This window comes from Ursus arctos, unplaced genomic scaffold (genome assembly GCF_023065955.2).
Source record: "Ursus arctos isolate Adak ecotype North America unplaced genomic scaffold, UrsArc2.0 scaffold_7, whole genome shotgun sequence".
Classification (NCBI taxonomy): Eukaryota; Metazoa; Chordata; class Mammalia; order Carnivora; family Ursidae; genus Ursus; species Ursus arctos.
The window spans coordinates 44,229,512-44,251,709 of record NW_026623089.1 but is presented as its reverse complement, the minus strand read 5'-3'; positions in this window follow the sequence as shown (position 1 = coordinate 44,251,709).

Below are 22,198 nucleotides of genomic sequence, written 5' to 3'. Positions count from 1 at the left end.
GTTGTTTTCTCTTGGTATCTAGCAATTAGTGGAGTGGGTGGCACCTTTTAGATTCCCCAAAATACTTTTGAATCATACTAATGGATAGTTATCTGCCCTTATCCACTTAACATTGTTTTTATTTATTTGTTTAATCTTTCGCTTTACTTCTCTTCTTGGTGATTATGACTGGCTTCACTCACTGCCCATGAATTCAGCTCTTACTTTGTGCAAGCTATTGTGACAGCAGCGTGAGTGGGAACTTACACCAGTTAGGAATACTTTTGGCTGCAATAGAAGAAAACCTGTAGTCAAGACATAGAGGATTTCATCTTTGACACAGTGGCTTATTAATGTCATCAAGTTCTCAGGCTCCTTCTGTCTTTCCACTCTGCCATCCACAGTCTTGTCAACTCACGGTCATAGGTTGGCTAGTGTAGCTGGAAGCATTTTATCTTTATATAAGCATGTTTAAGGAAGAGGGGAAAAGGTCTGGGTAAAAGGGATTTCTTCTTCTTGGGAGAAAATTATTTTCTAGCTATCCCCCCCAGGAGACTTCTTCCAGTGCATTTGCTAGAAATGGGTCACGTAAATATACTTAATGGTGAAAAAGACGAGGAAAGTAAGTGCCTGGCATAGAGTAGAAGATTGTTTTGAAGCAACCATTAGTCATATCTGGACTGGGTCTGTTATCACCAGAAACAAAAGCAAGTTTCTGTTAGCAAAGAAGTAGAGGGATTAGCCCTTGGGTAGGAACTAGCAATGTCTGCCACTTTATCCTGTAGAGCAAGTTCTATGACATAGTCACATATCGACGGACCAGTGCAGGAACCTAACCCCAAACTCAAATATTCTAATAGATTTGGGAAAGTGAAAAAGCAGACAAGTGTAATGCTGTTAACCATTGATTAGACAGTGAGAAGAGAAGGCATAGATAGATTTTATCGAGAGAATTAGTATTCGTGAGGCCCAGCATGGTTTGAAGTGTGGCCTGGGAGTCTGAAGATGGAAACATTTAGATATCCAAGCATCAGGAGCGTGTCAGCAGGCTGATATTTACAAAGGTGTAAAACATTAAACCAGCTTATCCAGACTCTGTTCCATGGAGAATTCTTTCCACAGAAAGATGTTATTAGGAAAATGGAGATGATAGCCAAAGTTGGGAGAAGGGTATTTCAAATTGTTAACATTAACTAATATGTACTGTGAATTTCAAGAGGAATTTGAGGTGGTCAGTGTTTCCCAGTCTCACTTGGGAAAGTGAGATTTTCCCCCACAGGGAAGCTCATAAGCTTAATTCAGCCAAATACACTTTAGTAAATGTTGCCTTAAATTGTGGCGGGGCAGGGGGCGGGGGGGACAGGCAAGAAAAAGGAAAGAACCCAAACCTAGAAAAACATCCCAGATTTCCAGTTAGATTATTAAGAAAGATACACTGCTAACAAAACATATTTCAGGGATCAGAACTTGGCCACAAATAGAGAATGGGTCATAAAATCCACTTAATCAATGAGATATTAACAGTACGGCTGTTTGGTGTTGTCTCATCTGAGTACTGGACCAGGTGTCAGATAAATTCTTCCAAATTATAGAAGAATTTGCCCAAGATGAGCCATGTGTAAGGTAATGGTACACGTTTTGTTTTGTTTGGTTTTGTTTTTTCCTTTTGGAGACAATGTTCAGTCTTGATGGGGCTGATCAATTTAAAGTGGGATGGGGAGAGGAGGAAAGGAAGAATAAGACACAGAGCAAGGCTTGACAACATATATGTACTGTTTATATATGCAGTACACGTAAGTATGTATGTATTACACATTAAAAAGGTCATGGAGTTCCTTTATGATTCTTTTTGTGATCTTTACATATTTATAGATGATTAAAAGTAGCATGTTTAATTTCAAGATAAATTGGGGGATGTACATAAAAAACTCAAGTAGAATAGATTTCTTTGATATTTTTAGAGAGCCCATGAAATGGACCCACAAGAGAATCAATGCTTCCCTTCCAATGAAAACCACTTATTTAGAGAAAAGCGCTCAGGAAGTCTGGCAGTAATCAGCCTGATACTCTGTCCTTAAAAGCAAGGTCAAATGTTGATTGGTGAAAAGTACTTTGGAGAAAGTGTAAGGAAGCACTGAATGATAACAGTACATATTTCACATTCGTTAATCAACACATCTTTAATTAATCATTTGTCTTCAATATGCAGAACAGATGGAGGGTGGAAAGACTGTTGTATGTGATAATGTTACATTGTTATAAATTGTAGGAGATGGAAGACAAGAGAAGCAATCAGAGATACCTCTCTGTTAATGTGGGTTGGGATGAAGAAAGAGGATGGAGTCCGTTGCAATCTGCTCACTGGGGCCCGGGGAGAGCTACGAGTTATATGGGTTGGTTTGAATTGATCTAGATCTTTTTTCTTGACTAAATTAGAAAAAAAAAAAAATATATATATATATATATATATATATATATATATATATATATATATGTAGTGTTGAAATTTGTCAAGATTATCATAAGATCATTATGTGAAAATATTTGAAAAAACCTGAACCCATATGACTTTATATGCAATACACCCCAAGCTATTCAGAGACATGAATCTTAGTTAAGAAAGAGGCTAGAATAGTACATCAAATTAACCTCTCTGGGGTTTCTTACCATCGTTTTGATTTGTCCTCTTGTGTTCTCTGTTCCAAGATTCTATTCTATCTTGTGTTCCTTGTGTCATAACTCATAGACTTATTTGAAAGGCTCTCTCTCCCCATCATCTAACCACTCAAACTTGACTAAATTTCTAAAGCTACAGTGACCAAAAATTCAAGATCTCTTGTCCTTCTTTAGCTACTTCTGTTATTTTTGGATTCTGTAGAAGTGTATGCCCATGCTGGAGTTGTTAGGATATTTCCCTGAGAAGGAGCATGTTCTTGTCTTCCGAGATGGCTGAAAAAACCACCTTTCTTTAGGCTGGGGAAGGTTCGCGGTCGGCCTTTTGGTGGGGAAAATGTCCCTTCTTGGCTAACTTTATCGATCCTCATAGTTTCTCAATTGTTCCATACACATATGACACACACACATATCCGGAGTAAAAACTGTTATCTTGAAACAACTGACTAAGATGTGTACTCTCATTCGTAGTGTAACAGTATGAGCATTGCAAAATAAAACTAGAATCTTCTTCTCTTCCCCTTCCTTTCTCAAGCAATTCCATCCTGAAGCCATAAATGAGGTGGAGCAGGACAAAGTATGTGTCCCTGGACAACATGGTTGGAGGTGGGGAATACAGTGAATTAGGGTTGGGTTTTGGAGCACAAGTGAAAAGAAAGAGTCCATGCAATGGGGATGGGTCTCCTGGTATAGAATATCAGAGAAAAAGTGGGTGAGGAGGTGTCCACATGTGCGGTGGCTGGGTACAGAGTGTCAGCTTCCAGGCAGGGTAAGAGAATCTTGATGATGAAGGAGATAGTGGCAAAATTGGAAGATTGGTTATATATAGGAAAATGGATTCATAAATAAATATATTAAGGGTGATGGAAGTCTTTCTCACTGTAAGAGAAGGTGGTTTCAAATAAGAGAAAGGAGAGAAAAATAAGATGAAGTTTGTGGAGTAGGACTGGAATTGGAGCTATTGGTCTGGACTCACAGTTTCATATATATGTGTGTGTGTGTGTGTGTGTGTGTGTGTGTGTGCGCGTGCATGTATATGACATATGTGTGTGTTCATTCTTAGTTCTGTCAACTGAGAGAGTCTAGGAGCCTTGATTCTCCAGATCTTGGCTTCTAAAAATCATTCCCCTCCAGTAGAAACCAGAGTGCCTTGGGGAAATGGCTGATTCCAGAAAGGACTGGAGCAAGAAAAGTATTAGAAAGACCTGAAATGTCTTTTTGTATAAAAAAGCAAGGATTTTCTTAAAGAATGATGAAGATATATTAAAAGACAGACAAATGTGGCTAAATTGGGGACAAATTGAACATTATAATAATAATGATAGTAATAAATAATAGTTCATTGAATAAAATAAGAAAAATAAATCCATTTTGATATAAATAAATAAATGATACAAATATTTGATGAGGAACAGGATATTTACATAGTTTCAAATTGCCTTTTCACAAAATACTTTTTTCTTCCCACAAAATACTTGTTAATTACCAAAGGAAAGAGTAAATTTACACTGGAGAAGCCGGTCCTGCACTATTTTAAGTAAGTAATCATTGTGGACATCACTAGCGATGGAACGAAGCTAACTATTCAGCACCCTACAAGATGGAATCAAAAGAATGGGACACCCCATCTATAATGCGTAACCTGAATCTATTCATAAGGGAACATCAGGAAAAAGCAAATTGACAAATGTTCCACGAAATAAACTGGCCTGTGATCTTGGTAAGTGCCAAAGTCATGAAAGTCAAGGAAAGCCTGAAGAAATGTCCAGACAGCAGAAAATGACACCTAAGTGCAATGCTTCATTTCTGACTCAGATTTTTTTTTTTTTTTACAAAGGACATTATTGTGACAATTGATAAAACTTGAATGAAGTCTAAGGATTAGATGATAGCAATGTAGTGAAGTTAATTAAATTTGCTAAGTTGTGTTTTATAGTCTTGTATGAAAATGTCCTTGTCTGTAGGGAATGTGCAGTAAAGTACTTGAGGGCGGACAATAGAGAAACATGTCAGCGACTCATTCTCAAAATTAGCAGGAGAAACATTTTTTGTACTGTACTGGCAACTGTCCTGTAGGTTTAGAGTTGTTGTTGTTTTTTTTTAATTGTAAACTCAAACTAGACAAGACAAGGAGAAGGCAATGCTCAATTAAATGCCTGCATCACATTACAAGTGCTTTTCCTGGATGAAATGTCCTGGCTACAGATGCTGCCGATACAATTTCTACATAAAGGTTAATAGTAGCAACACACCCATTTTCCACACCATGTTCAAAGGTGAAATTGATTATTCAACATATTACATCTAGATTGGAGACTTGGAATTATTCTAAGCATAAAACAATTAGATGGACTTAATTTGGGAGTTTGGTTCTGTTTTGAATCTAAGTATTCTCATGAAAAATGAACAATCTATTGCACTGTGTCCTTGGAAACATTTTGGTTCTCTCACTCTTAAAATGCTCACTCTTAAAGATAATTATTATTAACACAGTCTTGCATTTGCCCAATCTGACCTGGAGGCTGAAATGAATTGTGACTAATGCCCCAGCTGGTGTTTCCAAATTATGGCAAGGATTGGATCTCATCCCTTGCTGCAAATGACTTCTTGCCAAACACCTGAGATCTGAATATCCAAAATCACACTCTAAGGGATTCCTGAAATCAGATTAAAGGAACAAAAACACTATCATACAACCACTATCCTGGTAAGGTTGTCAAAGTGAAGTATTTTATTTTGAACTGTTCCCTTGGATTCTGTTGTTCCTACATGAAAAGATCAAACTGAGTTACTCAGTGTCTATGTATGAAGACTTTAAACTGAGCACAGGGTACCATTTACCCATCCAAAGAGCAATCTGATGATTGTGAAGCCATCACCACCATACTTGGCCAGTTGCAACCATTGTAGAAAGCCAATGGGATATTTAGCTGGAAGGATTTGGGATGCTATGTCTCTTTGGATTTTTGGTGAAATTATTCAAAGCTGCCAGAAGTTCTGGACTTTTTAACACTCCCATTGAGAATCAGAGAAGCTATGCTCATGTTATCATTTTGGGACCCTCCCCCTTTTTAAGGTTCTTCTCAGATACAGGAATTTCATGACAATGGCTAAAAAAGCCCTGGTTGTTTCATACAGAAGAGATATCTGAAACTAATATAATATTGTATGTCAGCTCTACTTCAATTAAAAAAAAATACTTGTGATTACTAAAACATTAGAATTGTAGTGATGAAGGCCATTAGGCATCATTTGTAAAGAACACGTTAAACACTGGAAGCATGTAGTATTTCTGAGGATCACTTTCTGAGCCCTACTAATGTTCTATCCTGAACTCAAATCTACAATGAAATAACAGCATGTTTTCTCCAGGAACTGGACAAGAGCAGATTTTTCACCTTGTCTTTGGTCTAGACTGGACTATTGGTAGAAATAGAACAAGGATACCTTGTATCCATTTTACCTGAAGATGAATGTATTAAGCATTAACCAACTAGATGCTTGTAAAATACTTTCAAAGAACAAATGCAATAAAAAAGTGATAAATATAATTATTATAAAATTAAAACAGGCTCATTTGAAAGGTCTTCATTAAACATGATTGGGTATTATGTTTATTAATTCATTAAACTCTACTTCAAATGCCAGATAAATAAAATGCATTATTAATATGTCATAAACTAAATGGAATAATGCCACACAGACCTATTACTTTTAAAGTGCCTTGCAAATATTAACCAATTCATGCTTATTATTCTTTCAAGTACAGCCTGTATGATTTAACAGGAATTGTTACAATAATTTTATTTGCCATAATAGAAAATCCTTACTACAAAACCTGAATTCTTTTTAAATTTTTGGTTTATAGTTCTTTTCTTGAAGTATCATATGCTTATTGCAAAATACAGATCTTTCTAAACATGAAATTAAAAACCATTGCTAAACATTAATCTACACAGAGAAAATCTATGTTAACATGTTGGAATTTTTCACTTGTCCTCTCAGGCTAATCTTTCTGAATTTGTGTGTGTGTGTGTATTTCTTTCACAAAGTTGAAGTTTTATGTTATATAATAATTTACATACATCACGTTCACTTAAAAAATATTAAGTAGAGCACGTTATCCCACGTGGTTTATAATCTTTTGGGCTTTTTTTTTTTTTACACTAAAAACAAACCAACAACAAAATAAAACAAAAAACAGGGTTCCTTGGTGAAATGGTTAGTTCTAAGTCTGGTGTATAGTTGTATAAGCATATGACTTATACAGGCATATGAGAAAAGCCTAGAAGATTTTAATCACAGACAGTAAGGAAACTAGTAGACTCATGAGGCAGCTTGGAGCCAAAGTCTCAAAAGAGTCAGAAACCAACTGGCCAAATATCAGACAGTTCAAGCATTAATAAGGTTAATAACTGTAATCGATTAAAATACATCAACCATATTAAAAATCAGTAAATCTACAGTAACAAAAAAACCCCAAAATGTATTGTTTACCACTGTAGGATGCTTGTGAATCAACCCATTATTTTAAAAAAACTAGTTAATAAAGAGAAACAGCCAAGCTTTTATCTTGTTTTTTTGTGTTGTGTTTTTTTGTTTATCTTCTCTACCAGTGGGTCTCCAAACAGTAGGTTAAGGAAGATTTTCATTTGTTTGTTTTTAAGTACTCCAGCTGGCGAGTGAGACTTGTGACTCCAAATGAATTAATAAACCGAGGCATTGATTATTAACACCTGCTAACATCAATAAATGAGAGAAATAACCAAACATCACATGCTTCACGGTGAAGGAATGTACACCACCTATGAATTAGTCTGATCAGCAAACTATGAACCTGATTCTGATTAAACCTCTAGATCCAACCACTGACTTACAGAAAATATGGAAAATGGATATAGTAGGTAACACCGTGGATGAGACTAATAAAAATAAGACTGTGGGGAAATCTACAGGGGGCAACAAAACACCTGGTTTCTCCAACAAATATGTTGAAGGGAAAGAAAAAAAGAGAAAGAAGGAAATCTATGGAGTAAATAAGACACTTAAAAGAAGTATCAGCCAATCGCAATGGTAGACTTTAATGACTAATACAAAGCAAAAAATCTGTATAAACTCTTTTTAACATTTGTGAAGCAATTAAAAATGTGAACACTAATTCAATATTTGATTCTTTAAGAAGGTATTGTTGCTCTTAGGTGAGACAATGGTATATATACAATAAATACACATACACATATCCTTAGACATATGTCTAAGATTGAGTGTGTGTGTGTGTGTGTGTGTGTGTGTGTGTGTGTGTGTGTATGGATGAAATGACATGAGGTTGATTTAAAACAATTGGAGGTTAGAAGATGAGGCCAGATTGGCCATGAGCTAATCATTACTGAAATGAATTATAATGTTTATTATACACTTTGGTCTACTTTTAAACATTTTTGAAACTTATGTAATGAAACATTTTTAAAGTATGTATACATATTAACTGTTCTTCCTTATAACAAAATGATCATTGAAGATACGATTGCCAAATATCCCATGCCATGAATCTATAATAATACTAATATTAATAAAAATAATAATACCTTGAATACCTTTTAGTGGATCACAAGTCTAAGACCTATAAACTGTGTCATCTTGGAAAAGACTTGAATCCATTTAGAAGTTTTGTGTTCTAATTTATTACAGTTTCCCCCCAAAGCTATCAGTTTTCCAAATACTGATTGTTAAATCGTTTATCTTTTTTACATTATGATGAAATGACTCTCTTGCTATGTTCAAAGATACTGTGCCTCTTCTTGTTCTCCAGTATGTCCTCAGGCTAATCTTGGGTTCTATTTATTTGTCAGTTGGCTCCCTAATTTAGCTCCTCTGTTCCCTTTTGAATTCCTTTTGTTTTCTTTCTCTCTCTCACTGGAGAATTTCTCAAATGTCTGATCTAACCATTTATATTTTAAAACTCTAGAAAAGATGACTGGAAATTCTTGATGTAGAGTCATCTGGGTTTCACCAGCAGTGAACAGTCTTTTCTCTTTAGCTAATCCGTTACTCCAATGGTAAATCTTCCAGTCTTCTGCCTTCCGTGTTTGGCTGCCAGCTTTCTAGAAGCTAACAGAAGAGCTTCCCTTGAGGCTGGGTGTATGGGTATCTAATTCTTCTTTTACAAGCTTCATGCCACCTTTAAAGGGTCCCTGAATTCCTTCAGTCCCTGATTCTTTCCAGAATTCATATATTGGAATGGCTCGTTTCTTGTTGGCTTCCCTACCTACATGCATAGTTATTAAGTTTCTAAGGTGTTCACTTTCTAAATCAATTATAACTAGAAATTGTTCAGCTCCCTTACCACCATTCATATCTCTGCTTATTTTCTTTTAATCTTGAGGGCTTATTCCCTTTCCTTTTTTTATTGTTTTAAGTTAGGTTTTGAGCTGTTAGATACATGTTTTAGAAGAAAGTGAAAGTATGACCCTCAACATGTTAAATATTTTATTTAACTTATTGATGAGGAAACTAGTTAGATCTTACAAGTTCAAGGAAAAATCCAAAAAAAAAAGATGCATTTATAATTAAGAATATTGGAATGAATGTGCAAAGAGAGGCACATGGTTTCTTCCATAGCTGGGGAGAGAAATCAGTTTAACCTCTACCAAACAGGACAGCATGTGCATGTCTACAGACAAGAATTATTTTGCATTGCTATTAGTTACCTGCAATTTACAAAGTTGTAAAATAACTGCATAAAACCAGAATCAGATATAACAGGGAGTGTGCTAAAAAATGCATAGTTTTCCATCGAAACTCAGATGTTTTTCCCCTTCTGGATCAAAACATCAATGAAGGCAACGGTCCAACCATCCAAGTTTAAGTATGTTTATTCCCACTTCACCTTTTTGTTTCCCAGGTGGACTCTATTAGATGGAATGAAACATGCATGCTTTTCTCTCGATCCAAGATAACTTACTTTAAAGTTTTGGGAGAGACTGTTGATGTTACAACAGAAGTTGCCTGGCTTCCATTTTTCTGCTGTGTGTTTTCATATTTCCCTTTCTTCTTCCCAGTCTTTTAGTGAGTCAGAAATGCCATAACAAAACTATTAAATTAGAAGTGTCTGATACCAGGTACTCTCAGAAATACCTATGCAGTTTTACCAGTGTTTAGACAATAACTGAAAAACTTCTCAATTATCATTGTAGGTGTTAATTCACCCAAGATCTGTCACAGTGATAGAATAGTTCTTCTAGCACCTTCTACAAGGTATGAGATCATTCTGAGTGGCAGATTGAAATACTAGATGAAGAACATCAATGAATTTTTTATTTCTGGAGTGGCAGGTGAAGGCCACTGCCCTGGCCCAATCAGAATCACTGTTTGCCTTAGAAGACCCCACCACCTGTGCAGTCTTTTCACCCCAATACCTATTTCTACAGCCCCAACTTCCATCAGTGCTGCAGTTCCATCTGTAATTGCTCCGAAGTTATTTTTCAGTGTGTAAACTCTTTCTGCCTCAACCATCATCAGCTGAACAAATATATTTCTATTGCTTATGCTATTTCTATTTGTGACTGCTGGTAGGCAAATTCAAGGCAAAGCAAGATTTTCAGAATATGTGAATATAGATTCCTCTTGAATGCTAATGATTTTTATACTCCTCTCCTTGAGTTGTCTTCTAAGGTTGTGAGAGTAGATTTGCAGCCCTTCAAGAGTGGAGGTGGGGGGGAAAAAAGCAAACAAGACTTTTGTGTTGAGCCTTGCCTCAAAGTAGCTTCCATTTCTCCAAATCCCTTTCTTCTATGATAATTTTCCTGTCTCATTGAGCAACTCCTCCCTCCTTCAGTTGTAGCACCTGGAGATAAAAGCTGTCATCTGCAGCCTAATGTAGTTTAAACATATTTCAGTGAACTTGCTAGAATTTCTCTAGAATTTCTATAAAATCAGGGCTTAAGTTCAGCAATTCAGTTGGGGAGAATATTAAAACTGTATTCATATGACACTGTTAAATAAAAAGTAGATCTTACCGGGGATTGGGATGTGTGCTCCTTTCCTTTTCCCATCCCAGCTACCTCTAGGCCCTACCACTGATCTTAGTATGCCCTTTGAGGAACTGCTCAAAGAAAATGCATGGGGCCAGGATCTTATACAGGCGTGTAGACAAGGAGTCCTGAACAAGTCTATGGGAGTAATGAGGAGACACAGATAGGTCTTATCTTGGAATATGCAAGAGGAGGGCTGTCATGTGTGTTTACCCATTTCTCATGTCTAGGAACACAAAAGAATGGGGATGGGGGTGGGGGGAATTCTTAACTTTCACTATGTCCGAGCTTCTGAGAATACAGAAGTCAGATAAAGCTCAATATCGTTACCCTTCACATGTGGTTTATATTTATGTTCTTTCCAGAAGTAAATCATGGCATCTCACCCAATTTTTCAAGTATAAGACAAATGTGATTTAACTTCCCATTTTAGTGAATCATATTGTCGAAGATAAGCAAAGTTGGACACTGGTTAAGGGCAATAGAGACAGATCTTGTTTAGTAGAAACTCTTTCATGTGGAAGAGAGTCCAGTTTAAACTGAGTTCAACTTTGCCAGAATAAAAATCTGGAGACTTTTTCAATGCTGGGACACGTTGGAGGAAAGCCAGTGAAGGACAATAAGCAAGATGGTTTGGTCCATGTGACTAGGTCATCTCAGTATGTAATTGGTCCTTATCTGGAGGAAAACAAACTTATGTCTTTATGGCAGGACATAGTGATGCAAGGGAACAAGGTGCCTACCAAAGTTAAGCTCTTGGCCTTACACAGACACCAGGAGGGAGAGCTATCTCCTTGAATGTCTGTATCCTGAAAAGATGAATCCCGGGTCCTTGAGAAGACAGTCTGAGGTGGTAGAAGATTTACATTTCAAAAGGGAGAGAAAGGATTTATAGTTGCAGAGTTTCTCAAGTATCTGCTCTAAGAGGGAGTTCAGAGGCCTATCAGCCTATCGCTAGATTTTGGCTGGAACAAACAGTAAATCCTCCTGGCAGCGTGGAGCTTTGTTGGATAGGCATTTTAAGGGAGGTTGGAGTCATCCAAGGAACATGGCCTTAAGCTGCTAGGAGCCATGGTAAAGTTTGTTCAGATCTCCTAGTGAAGGGGGTTGGATGAACTGGTTATGTGCCAAGAACGTGTTGCAGTTCTTAGGGGAAACATTTTTTAAGGCTAACTTATAGGTGATTTCGTTGAATATTGGTGGATATCTGCAGTGAAAGAATATCTTTGTAGCAGATTGCACCCCTGTAAGCTTTTCAAAGACTGGGCTAAATCCAAAAATTCCCAGGAAATTTACCCTGTTCAGTCAATCAAGACAGATAAGCATGGGACTAGGTGGTACTTCGAGATTGCTTGAGTTCAAGTAAAACATAAAACAACTAGCATGACCTAGTTCCTCAAATCTCCAACTTCTCCCGTTTCATGATGTGTGTGTGTGTGTGTGTGTGTGTGTGTGTGTGTTCCTTCAGGCCATAGAATATATTTCCCACCCTAGTATTTGGTAATTGTTCTAACAGTTTAAGAGATTTGGGAGTTCGCCTAGGCTGCTGTTCATTAGCCAGAATATTGGCCCTGGGCTATATGTGCAGCTGCCAACTCCCCAAAAGATCTTAATTCCTTAAAAATGTTCTGGTACTGTGCTATCTCAATTTATAGGATCGCATCAAAAATAACAACAGAAACACCTAATGTTGTCTGATTGACCTCTCCTATATCAGCATGAGGAATTCATTTATGTCTTACCAATAACAAGAAAAATCACGTGAGTGATGCCCAAATTTTGGTGAGAAAGGGATTCATAGTTGGGCAAATCACCAGTGATTCTGACTTTGACTTTCATAGACACTGGAAGTGAGATTAAGAAAGATGACACAGATTGTTGGGCTTATATCCACATTGGTTTATGTAACAGTGGTTAACTGGTTTAGTCATTTTTAGAGGCGTAAGAAGTTTGACGTAGGGGCGCCTGGATGGCTCAGTTGGTTAAATGTCCAACTCTTGATTTTGGCCCAGGTCATGATTTCAGGGTGGTGAGATGAGCCCCACATTGGGCTCTATGCTCAGCATGGAGTGTGCTTGAGATTCTCTCTCTCCTTCTCCCTTTGCCCCTGCTCCTTATATAAATAAATAAATCTTAAAAAAAAAAAAAAAAGTTTGCTGTAGATCTTTTTCTTAGATATCCAGAACTTCTCCATGACCATATAATCATTTATTTGATATTATTATAAAAAAAGGGGGAAAATCCAATAATCCTTTAGCTTTTCTTAGAGCAGACACTGAGACCCCACCTCTAGAGATCTGAGAGTCAGTCTGTCCAGATAGAGCTTGGATTTCTACCCTTCATCAGGTGATTCTCATGCAGATATTTCAAGCCCATACACTGGGAAAGACCTCTTTCAGACACTTGCCACATGTTTAACCAGAAGAGCTTTTTCTCAAATTTGCATACAAACACCTATAATTGATGTAAGTATAAAATTAGGCTGGTAATTGAGAAAGGCAGAAGGTAATAGGAGGACAGAGAGATAAAGAGGAGAAGGAGTAAGGAAATAAATAAGACCAACTATTTTTGTGCTCTTACGTCATTTTCCTGTTTAGTTTAGATTGGCTAGAAGAAGGCAGCATACACGACCTGTAGAGTGAGGTGGTGGAAGTTTAGAAAGGGGAGATTCATGTGGACTGTGGAAGTCTGGAACAAGAAGACGAGCCCAGAAACAGGGATGTCTGTGTGTAAAGGACTTATGAGTTCTCCTGATTAAGTAGACCATATTTTGGGGGAGATAAATGTGGGATGGGGGAGATAAACCAGCTATCTCATGATAATTTCATGAACATTTTATATAAGGACTTTTTTTTATTTTTTAAATTTTAATTCCAGTGTAGTTAATGTATGTGTTACATTAGTTTCAGGTGTACAATATAATGATTCAGCAATTTATAAGGACTTTTTAAAATGGGGGAGGGGCTTTGGTACTTTTTAAATATTTTCAGAAATTTCCTGATATTTCTCTCTTCAAGAAACAGAGCTTAATTCCTCTTCCTTTTGATGTGGGCTTTATTTAGTGGCTAACTTCTAACAAACAGAATATTTGTGAAGGAACAGGGCTTCCAAAACTAGGTCATAAAAGCCCTGACAGCTTCCTCCATCTATATGCTCTCTCTTGGATGTTTCTCTTGGATTATTATAGCTGTGATGTCATGAGGACACTAAAGCAGACGTAGGGAGAAACCCATGTGACGAGAAACTGAAGCCTCCTTGTCAACAGCCAGCAAGGTGCTGAGGCCTTCAGCCAATGCTCCCTTCGTGTGCCATCTTGGAAGCAGACCTCTAGCCTAGTAGTTTTCAGCTGGGGGTGAGTTTGCTGCCCAGGGAACTTAGCAATGTCTGGGGATATTTTGACTGTTACTAGGATGGGAGATAGCGTTGGCATCTAGAAGGTAGAGGCCACAGATGCTGCTAAAATCCTATAACTCATAAGGAACTCCTTGCAATAAAGGATTATCCATTCCCCAAATATCAATAGTTGTAAGGTTAAGAGACCCTGCTGTAGTCCCCGGCAAGCCTTCAGATGACAGCAGCATGGTTGGCGTCTAGAATGCCATGTCAGGAGAGACTCTGAACCAGAACCACCCAGCTAAGCTGCTCTTAGATTACTGAGTCTCAGAAAATGCACAAGGTAATAAATACGTGTTATTTTAAACTATTTTGTTTGGGGATAATTATGCAGTAATAGATAAGTAAATCAGCGCCCAAAGTATTTCTCTGGGCAGGAATAGATATTTTAAGAAACTGAATCGGGCTGGGAACGTTAAACGTATTTGGAGGGCATAAAAGGCACAGGAAGAACGTGGGTAAATATCTCTGCAAAATAGCATATTTAGCAGTAATGTGGAGTTTATTGTTGTAGTTCATGAGGCTTACCAAAAGCTCAGCTAGTGATAATCATAACAAGTGGTATGATAGAATTGAAACTTGTATGTTTAATAGATCTTGGCAGAAAGGCACTGGTAACTGTCAAGATTTCTAGGAATAAATTAGGGGGCTGAAGGAGAATGCAAGGTATTATGGAATCGGTAGGTAGAGAATGAAAGTCCTATATTCACAAGTTGAGTAGTGAAGCGAGATGGTGCTGAATGGAGAAGCTAGCAGGATAGAAGGAGGGTACTTTAAAGATGATGTTGACAGTTTTGTAAACTGAGTAGAGGGCTTACTCAAGACTGAAGATGACATAAAAAAGTAGTATAGGCCAGGCATACAAATCCTACTGATAGCTTGTGAAATGCAGATTCTAACTCAGAAGCTCTAGCAAGGCACCAGGGTTTCTGCATTTGAGTAACAAAGTGCTAATAGAAGATGGAAAGGCTTGATTCTGTAGGAAAGACTTTTTTTTTTTCTTTTTTGATAAGACCTCAAGAATGGGAAGGAGTTGGGCTAGGAAGACAAGTATTGAGACGACGGAAACGTATTCCATTCTCGTGTGGACTGTATAGGTAAAAAATATAAAATAAAAAATGGTCACCATTTTTTGAAGATTGAATATGATGGGAACAGAGGCAGAAAGTAGTAGGTGAGGGATGCCTGGGTGGCTCAGTTGGTTAATCATCTGCCTTCGGCTCAGGTCATGCTTCCAGGGTCCTGGGATCAAGTCCTGCATTGGGCTCCTTGCTCAGCAGGGAGCCTGCTTCTCCCTCTGTCTGCTGCTCCCCCTGCTGGTACTCTCTTGCTCTGTCAAATAAAGAAATACAGTTCTTAAAAAAAAAAAAAAAAAGTAGTTGGGGAAAGGAAAAGGTTTAGAATAGCTACAGAGATTGAATAAAGTGAGATTAATTATGTCCTAAAAGTGAGGGCCTCATTAATTTTAGATAGGTAGGGTTTCTTTTCTTTTCTCTTTCTCTCTCTCTCTCTCTCTTTTTAAGATTTATTTATGTTTGAGAGAGAGAGAGTGCGCATGAATGCAAGGGACAGATGGAGAGGGAAAGAGAATCTCCGGTAGACTCTGGGCTGAGGCCGGAGCCCAACATAGGGCTCAGTCTCACGACCCTGAGTTCAGGACCTGAGCCAAAACTAAGTCTGGCGATGAACTGACTGCACCACCCACGTGCCCCAGATAGGGTTTCCTTGAGCCACACCACACGCTTAGAAAAGCAAGAAGACTGGAAGCTCCTGCCCTTAAGAAATACCACCCACACACCCACACACTTCGGGTGAGGCGGGAGGATGCACTGCCAGCAATTAGATATGACTGTGGGATTTTATCCTTCAGGGACACCGCAGCAGCCCAAAATTTGCAGCTGGAGAGCAAGCTGCATAGAACAGTTAGACAAGGGGACTACATTATTGGTGTAGTTTTTAGGGCTTGTGAAATGGAACTACAAATACCATTTTTTCCCCCTGGGTTTCATGGGATGTGATTTTAGGTGACTGTACATCACGGTGAAAGGCTGGACATGACTCCTTTCCCTCTTCAGGGAAGGTTGAAGGAACTACGTTGAATGAGAGGATTTAAAATGCATGTTATTATTCTCAAGCATTTTATCTCTCATTGCGGGCTTTTTGGCAGGTAGTTAAGACTCCGTGCAAATCATTTTAAAATAAAGAGTGTTCATACGCTCACTGACTAGGTAGTGTGCAAGCTTCTGAATATAGCTTGGTGTCATTTTCTAATGAAATGGGAGAGAATATGGTGCTGGCTGAATCTTAGGCTGAACAGAATTCAGACGGAGCAGTTTTTCCATCCCTGCAGCATGCAGTGTGTAAGCTCGGAAAAAAATGTCACTCCAGACAAACAGAGGTGCCTAAGGGATAAAGAAATTTATTATTATATAGTCATCTTAGGCTTCTTCTGTGTGCAGAGCACAATAAATAAGTGAATAGATGTTGTTGGATGTGTCTATCAGAAATTTCCATCATTAATTCTTACATTAGATATTGATTGATTGCACTGTGTGATTTTTTTCTGTTGATACTGAGGTAAATAAAAGACGGTTCCTTTCCCAAGTAGTTCACAATGTATCGAGGAGGCAGCAAGGAAAAGTGCCCAGCAATGTGACAAATGGTATGTTAAAGACAAACACTGGGAAATAATTCTGCCACATCGGAAGAAATGTTCTTGGATGGCCAAATCTTCAGGTTACATAGAAGTTGTTTATCAATGAAAAACAAAAGTATTTATCACCAAAAATATGTTATTAGGACACTATTTGAAGTATCTAGGAAGTATAAAAATGATATATTGACTGAAAACAGGTTATTGTCTAACTCGGTAGTATGGAATTTATTTTACTGAGAAAGGCTTATTTGCTGCAACCGTATATGAACTATATTAAATAAAATGTAGTTATTTAGATTTTAAATTATATGCTGCCTTATTTTTTTATATACAAGAAGAAATTTCAAATGGATCATGATTTAATTGTTAAAATAACACCATGAAAGAACATGAAGATGAAATTGAATCTTTTTTTTTTTTACTTTCTTTCCAAAGAGGACATTTCTAAGGGAAATGTGGCAGAAAAAATAATGATAAAATGAATGTTTTGATAAAATTTAATGTTCTGCAGTATGAAAACAGCATTAAAACTGGCAACCTCAGGCAAATATCTTTGCAACAAATAAGATAAGTACTAGTTTTCGTAATTCATAAAAATATACTTGAAATCAAAAATCAAAGAGCTACAACCTAGTGGGACAGAAAAGAAATATATGAAACAGGGAACATATAAGCATGCAAACAAAATTGGCAAATGGACACCCTTACTCCAGGTGTGGAACATTAGAACAATGAGATGTGAATTTTCCCTCATGCGCTTATAAAAGGTCACTCACGAGGCTAGGATGATATGGAAATACAGGCACCCTCACCACCCTGGGTGTGTGGGGGAGATATCCTTTAAGAGAAATTTGGTAAAAGTAAAAAAAAAAAAACAATGTTTACCCAGCAATTTCACTTCTAGGAATTTATCTTTCATATCTACTTATATGTATTCAGAACAATAACGCTCATTACAACATTGAAATAACAAGACTTTGGAAACAATCTAAAAGCCCATCAAATGGGAACTAGTTAAATTGTCACATGTTCATAAAACAATATTATGTAAGTATTAAAGATCGTAATGTAAATCTATATGTATCGATTTGGGATTATATTGAAGGTTTATGGATATAAACATAAACAATGTCACAATACCTTTATAAAATTCTCATTCATTATAAAAAAGATATATGTGCCCTTGTGTTAGGTTTAACATTTTAAAACTACTGACAGTTGACTTTTTGACTCACAAAAATGGCGATTTCAGAAAGTTCAACCTAATGTATAAAAGACATTTCTGGAAAGATATTCAGGAAAGTGGCAATGCTGTTTGCCTCTAATGTAGAAGGCAAGTACAATTATAAACTTTTAACTAAATTCATGTGTTACTTGTCAGCTGAAAAACTGATTAAAATTGTCAAATTTTAGAACTTAAAATAGATAACCACATTACCTAATGAAAAACAATTTTCTATTATTTTTTTTTAACACACTCTCTATCACCTGAATACAAGAACTTGTGATCTCATACTTTTCTCTTCCAGTGGTAACACCCATACTGGGAATGCCTCCAAAGCAAGTTTTAATATGGTTTCATCTAAAAGAAAAACAAATTTGAAGTAGGAAAGTATTAAAGAAACATACAGATATCCACTTTGGGCTTTCTTGAATGTCCTAAGAAATGAAAATCATCTAATAAAACATAGTAAAATGTAGTAAGATCATTTTCCCCCACATCTCTTTTCCTAAAGTATGACTCCTTTCCTCCCCATCTCAAATATCTAGTAACCCATAATCCATTCTCACCCTAATTCCCTTTTCTTTCAATCAGCCCTCATGAGCCACTGGCCCAGGCTTTGGCATCTGCCATTATGGCTAAGCCCTCACTTGTGTCTGTCCAGCAAGAGCCTGGGGGCCTGCTGGGTAAGAAGTGCTCCTTCCCTAGTGGTCATGGAGGAGGAAGATGACAAACATTAAGACAACCCCCCATTTTTTCACCACACTATGCACCAAATATCTATTTTAAAGCGATTCCAATAAATGAACAAAACATCAAGTTGATCTTTTTAAAATTTAAGTTCGATTATGCTATAAGACCTCATAAGATCTGCTCGTACTCCTTCAACCTCTACCACTCACTCTGGCTCTCTTCTCCTCATCACTACTGGCCTCCACGCTCTTACTCAAGGCATGCTTCCCCAGATACGTGGATGTCCCAGTTCCTACTTCCCCACCTCTTTCAGGTCTTGGTTCAGATGCCACCTTGTAAGTAAAGCTTACTATGACTAACCCTAGTAAAGATTTCAGTGCCGACCCTGAATTCCTATTTCCTGATACTCTGTTCTCTGTCTGGCTCTTTAATATTTATATAGCATTTATCACATTTAAAGTAAGATTAACTTGCTTTTAAATACATTGTTTACATCTTTCTGTCCCCTTTTGAAGGTAGCTTCATCAAGTGAGATTTTTTTTAATATGTTTTGATCCCAATAACATATCAATACCTGAGATGGAGCAGGTGCTCAATAAATATTTGTCAAATGGAGGAGAGAGAAGAGAAGAGAAGAGAAGAGAAGAGAGAGAAGAGAAGAGAAGAGAAGAGAAGAGAAGAGAAGAGAAGAGGAAGGAAGGAAGGAAGGAAGGAAGGAAGGAAGGAAGGAAGGAAAATAATTTAATGCAAGTTCTTTCTCTTCCTTCATCTGGACCTGGCAATAGTTCATGTAATCAATTAAAAATCTTGAAAAATAATAGGTGGCCCTTTTAGATCTGCACAGAGATAAGCCAGACTACATCAGATTATTCAATTCTTTTCCTTCTTTCCTTTGAGTTACCAAAAAAGGATTATTGATTAATAATTGACCTACCCAAACCAGCCAAACGTTTTTGAAAATGGGAGTTTTCTGAATAGTTAAGTATCTTATTTTGAGTAGATGATTTTTTTTTCTTCTTCCCTTATTTGCCTTTTTTCAGATGTCAATATGATTTTCAAGTAACTATGAATCAATTTGAATTTTAATCTTAGAAACTTTGGAGAATTAAATTGGTTGGTAACCCATGGTCGCACCCTAGTGCAAATTAGAAAAAGATATGTCCTCTGGAAAGACAAAGCTGCATTTCCTATAAGTTGATGGACTAGATATGAGCCTGTAGTCACTTTGTGCTGGGAGGCACATGTGCAGGAAACAGGAGTACATGACAGACTGGCAGTGGATTATATATATGAGGATTGGTGAAAATAAAATATAAGATGAAAGTGTTTTAAATGTATTAAAAGCATACAAATATAAGCAAATATTTTAATTATAATAAAACTGTAGGATCTGAGGATTTCTACTTCTGGCCAAGATGGCATGACAAAGACCAGATTTACCCATTTGCCTGAAGCAACCAAAGGATAGAAAAACATGGGAGAAGACACAAAAAGATGGAAAAACATTCCATGCTCATAGACTGGAAGAATAAACATAGTTAAAATGTCTATGCTACCCAGAGCAATCTATACTTTCAACGCCATCCTGATCAAAATACCAGTGACATTTTTCAAAGAGCTGGAACAAACAATCCTAAAATTTGTGTGGAACCAGAAAAGACCCCAAATCGCCAAGGAAGTGTTGAAAAAGAAAAACAAAGCTGGGGGCATCACGTTGCCTGATTTCAAGGTATACTACAAAGCTGTGATCACCAAGACAGCATGGTACTGGCAAAAACAGACACGTAGACCAATGGAACAGAATAGAGACTCCAGAAATGGACCCTCGACTCTATGGTCAACTAATTTTTGACAAAGCAGGAAAAAACATCCAGTGGAAAAAAAAACAGTCTCTTCAATAAATGGTGCTGGGAAAATTGGACAGCTATATACAGAAGAATGAAACTTGACCTACTCTCTCACATCATACACAAAGATAAACTCCAAATGGATGAAAGACCTCGATGTGAGACAGGAATCCACCAAAATCATAGAGGAGAACATAGGCTGTAACCTGTTCGACATTGGCCACAGAAACTTCTTTCATGACATGTCTCCAAAAGGCGAGGGAAACAAAAGAAAAAATAAGCTTTTAGGACTTCATCAAGATAAAAAGCTACAGCTCAGCAAAGGAAGCAGTCAACAAAACAGAGAGGCAACCCACGGAATGGGAGAAGATATTTGCAAATGAAACTACAGATAAAAGGCTGGTATCAAAGATCTATAAAGAACTTCTCAAATTCAATACACGAGAAACAAATAATCAAATCAAAAAATGGGCAGAAGATATGAACAGACACTTTTCCAATGAAGACATACAAATGGCTAACAGACACATGAAAAAATGTTCAACATCATTAGCCATCAGGGAAATTCAAATCAAAACCACATTGAGATACCACCTTACACCAGTTAGAATGGCAAAAATGGGCAAGGCAAGAAATAACAAATGTTGGAGAGGATGTGGAGAAAGGGGAACCCTCTTACACTGTTGGTGAGAATGCAAGTTGGTACAGCCACTTTGGAAAACATTGTGGAGGTCCCTCAAAAAGTTAAAAATAGAGCTACCCTATGACCCAGCAATTGCACTACTGGGTATTTACCCCAAAGATACAGACGTAGTGAAGAGAAGGGCCATATGCACCCTAATGTTCATAGCAGCATTGTTTGCAATAGCCAAACTGTGGGAGGAGCCAAGATACCCTTCAACAGACAAATGGATAAAGAAGATGTGGTCCATATATACAATGGAATATTACTCAGCCATCAGAAAAAACGATTACCCAGCATTTGCAGCATCATGGACGGGACTGGAGGAGATTATGCTAAGTGAAAGAAGTCAAGCAGAGAAAGACAATTATCATATGGTTCCACTCATTTGTGAAAATAAGGAGTAGCAGGGAGATTGATAGGAGAAGGAGGAAAAATGAAGGCGGGGGGTAAACAGAAGGGGGAATGAACCATGAGAGACTATGGACTCCGGGAAACAAACTGAGGGTTTCAGAGGGGAGGGGGGTGGAGGGTTGGGCTAGCCTGGTGATGGGTATTAAGGAGGGCACGTATTGCATGGAGCACTGGGTGTTATATGCAAACAATGAATCATGGAAAACTACATCAAAAACTAATGATGTACTGTATGGTGACTAACATAACATAATAAAATATTTAAAAAAAAAAGAAAAAAATGGGGAAAAATGGCGGACATGACGCTGAGGATCAGGCAACAAAAATCTACAATCCTAAGATAGGGATACGAATGAAAGAAACTCTGCAATTGCCCCAGCTTACTATCCTGAGGAAGTTTCCTGGCTTTGGCTCAGCAAAGAAATGAGATGGAGCCTAGTGGACACGCTGAGCTGAAGAGACAGAGTCGAAAGTCCAGAGAGATCAACAGAGCTACAGTTTGCTGAACAGAATACCAAAAAGAAGTGCACTGCACAGAGAGAACTACAGAGATCTTTGGAGGGTTGGTCTTGATTATTCAACCGAGCATGATCAACACATGTGTGAGTA